This window comes from Neophocaena asiaeorientalis, unplaced genomic scaffold (assembly GCF_003031525.2).
Source record: "Neophocaena asiaeorientalis asiaeorientalis breed wild unplaced genomic scaffold, Neophocaena_asiaeorientalis_V1.1 scaffold185, whole genome shotgun sequence".
Classification (NCBI taxonomy): domain Eukaryota; kingdom Metazoa; phylum Chordata; class Mammalia; order Artiodactyla; family Phocoenidae; genus Neophocaena; species Neophocaena asiaeorientalis.
Genome location: NW_020171809.1, coordinates 1,451,902 through 1,455,381, shown reverse-complemented (window position 1 = coordinate 1,455,381; position 3,480 = coordinate 1,451,902). Strand labels below are relative to the sequence as shown.

The 3,480-nt window shown below is 41.8% G+C and overlaps 1 pseudogene; it reads right to left on the bottom strand.

Moving 5' to 3' along the window:
• Positions 1 to 2,477: 2,477 nt before the first annotated feature.
• Positions 2,478 to 3,264, bottom strand: LOC112411913 (proliferating cell nuclear antigen pseudogene; annotated as a pseudogene).
• Between the last annotated feature and the right edge of the window lie 216 nt (positions 3,265 to 3,480).

Here is a 3,480-nt window from a genome sequence, read left to right as displayed (position 1 = left end):
AAAAATGACAAAATAGTATATATTTGTTCTACTCTCCCCTTTTCATTTCTTGAGCTCAAGTCATAACACCAAAATAAGTTTGGCAAATGAATCCCCCAAAATACTTTGTCCCCTGCTGTATCTGGAATACTTTTAATCACTATATCTAATGTCATATCAACCTGCTCTAGACTGAAAAAATAAGCTCATTTACATGAGCTGCTTGAATTGTGAATTTTCTAGGATACTTGCAACCATCAGGGTCCAAATGAAGGCAGTGTCCTGTGATGCTTGAAATTCAAAGTGGCTACTCCTGCTGCAAAGATTTGGTTGACTTTGTAAATTATACAGCAATAGACTGAATAGAGTTCTCAAAACTGTGCACGACCCATGCTGCTTCTTTCTGAAGAGTCACTGTTTTGAGACTTCTCTGGTGGTCCAGGGGTTAAGACTCCTCACTCCCAATGCAGGGGGCACAGGTTCGATCCTTGGTCAGGGAACTAAGATCCCACGTGCTGCACGGTGCCCCCCACAAAAAAAATTTTTTTAAAAACGAAAATTTGTTTATAAAAATAAGAATTGCTGTTTTAATGTACAAGTTGCCACAGGATAATAATCTTTTAGATGAAAGTTCTGTGCTCAGTACTTTCTATGCATCAGTTTAAATCCTAAGGAGAGCTCTTTTCACTTGGTACCGCTAATTTCATCTGCATTTTACAGGTGGGGAAGCTGAGGTCCAAGAATAAAAATGAGTTTGCCTAAAGCTACATAGGTAATGAGTGGTGGGTCCAGGACTTTACCCTGAGTCTTTCTGACACCTGAGCCTGCACTTTTAGCCACTGTGTGTGTCTGAAATATGTCTGCACATCTGTGTCCCCCATTAAACCGTTAGGTCCCCTGAGGAACGGACTGTGCCTAATTTGTCTGGGTAGCACGGAGCTGTCACAGCCACTCACATCCCAGATACTCAGTGAAACTCACATGGTGCAGATCCGGTTAGCATCTCAGCCCGTGTCAGAGGGTACATCTGCTGATTCAGACCAGACCAGATCTGTCTGTATCCCCGGCAAGCAGGAAGACATGATATGAGTCTGTAGCTCTGAGCCAGGCATCCCCGGGACCTCATGGTGTGGCCAGGCTCTGCCTCCAACAACTGTCTTGCAGTCCAGTTTTGCGGGACGTGGGGACATAGGAATTGGGTCTCCATGTCCCGCAAAGCCCCTCTTCTTGGGACTGCAAGCAGTCTCTTCTTTTTTTTTTTTTTTACTTTTTAAAATGTCAAGCTTTATGAATATATAATTTACATATGATAAAGTACAATTGGATTAGTTTTGACAAATGCATATAGTCTTGGAGCCATCATCACAACATAGATAAAATATTTTCATCACTCCAAAAGTTTCCATCAGGCCCCTTTGCAGTCAATATCCTTCTCCAACCCCAGGCACACAGAAGGTAATGAATAGTTACCTACTGGATACAGTGAGTTCTATCATCACTGCAAGTACAACAGAAATCTGTCATTTAATCTACCAAACACAAAATACACCAGCAAAAAGGACTACAATAAAGGAATTCTCAATATGCAGCATATGCCAACTTGTGGGCTTGGAGCACAGTTACTGCTGGGTCTTTTTCACTTTCTTGGTTGACTCCAACATCCATGGAATCTAAGCCACCTTCATCCTTTAAGGGAATAAGTCCCCACAAAAGGCTACTTATGCTAGAGAAATTATTTTTGCATAAACATAATTCTTGGGACCTATCAGATCTACTAAAACTTCCAAGGCTCCTCTACAAGGCTGCCTGGGCTCATGAAACACTGCCCTGTAACAATGCGAGTCTTACAAAGCTGACGGAACTTTGGGTACATTAAGCTTCTGTAAAGTGTTAGTTTCTTCCAGCAAAAATGACAAAATAGTATATATTTGTTCTACTCTCCCCTTTTCATTTCTTGAGCTCAAGTCATAACACCAAAATAAGTTTGGCAAATGAATCCCCCAAAATACTTTGTCCCCTGCTGTATCTGGAATACTTTTAATCACTATATCTAATGTCATATCAACCTGCTCTAGACTGAAAAAATAAGCTCATTTACATGAGCTGCTTGAATTGTGAATTTTCTAGGATACTTGCAACCATCAGGGTCCAAATGAAGGCAGTGTCCTGTGATGCTTGAAATTCAAATGACTTTTATTTAAATTGGAAACAATACTTAAAACTGCATTTAGAGTCAAAACTCTTTTGTTTATAAAAATTATAAGGAGTATTCCTAGGTGAGGCAAAGTATTACTAGGTTAACAAGACCAGATTTGACTTTGGACTTTACTCTTTGAACAAATTGTAGAGAATGGAGGGAAAAAAAGTTACTTACAGAAAACAGTATCTACATATGTACTCAGAGGTACAAAGACAAAAGAGACTTAAGTATGTGCTGGCATCTCAGAAGCAGTTCTCAAAGAGCTTAGTTTTATTTCCTTGTTGAATTTTAAGAATGTCTAAGCTCCTTGTTCATCCTCAATCTTGGGAGCCAAATAGTACTTTAAATGTCCCATATCAGCAATTTTATACTCTACGATGAGGGGTACATCTGCAGACATACTGAGTGTTACTGTAGGAGAGAGTGGAGTGGCTTTTGTAAAGAAGTTCAGGTACCTCAGCGCAAAAGTTAGCTGAACTGGTTCATTCATCTCTATGGTAACAGCTTCTTCTTCTTTATCAACATTCCTCGTTTGTGACAACTTAATATTTCCATTTCCAAGTTCTCCACTTGCAGAAAATTTCACTCCATCTTTTTGCACAGGAAATTACAACAGCATCTCCAATATGACTGAGATCTCGGCATATACGTGCAAATTCACCAGAAGGCATTTTTACTACACAGCTGTACTCTTGTTCTGGAATTCCAAGCTGTCCAAAATCTAAATCCATTAACTTCAATTCATAATCTGAAACCTTTTCTTGATTCGGAGCTTCAAATACTAGTGCCAAGGCGTCCACGTTATCTTCAGCCCTTAGTGTAATGATGTCTTCATTGCCAGCACATTTCAGTATTTTGGACATGCTGGTGAGGTTCACGCCCATGGCCAAGTTGCGGTAGCAGCGGTACCTGCCGAAGCCCTCAGAGCGCAGGGTGAGCTGCATCAAGGAGACATGGGACGAGTCCATGCTCTGCAGGTTCACGCCACTCGAGCTGATGTCCCAGCAGGCCTCGTTGATGAGGTCCTTAAGTGCCTCAAGCACCTTCTTCAAGATGGAGCCCTGGACCAGGCGTGCCTCAAACATGGTGGCGGAGTTGTAAGGACACGGCTACTGGCGGAAGGAAGGAGGAAGGTGTAGCTGACTTAAGCTTCAGAAGATGAGAGCGAGCGGGGGAACTAACCCTTGAATGCTTGAGATGGAGGAAGCCCACAATCAGCCTGCTGCGCCTGTAGCAGTTTAATCAAGCAGTCTCTTCTTACTCCGAGCCTGGAGACCTCCTCAGAGATGAATTCCTTTGAA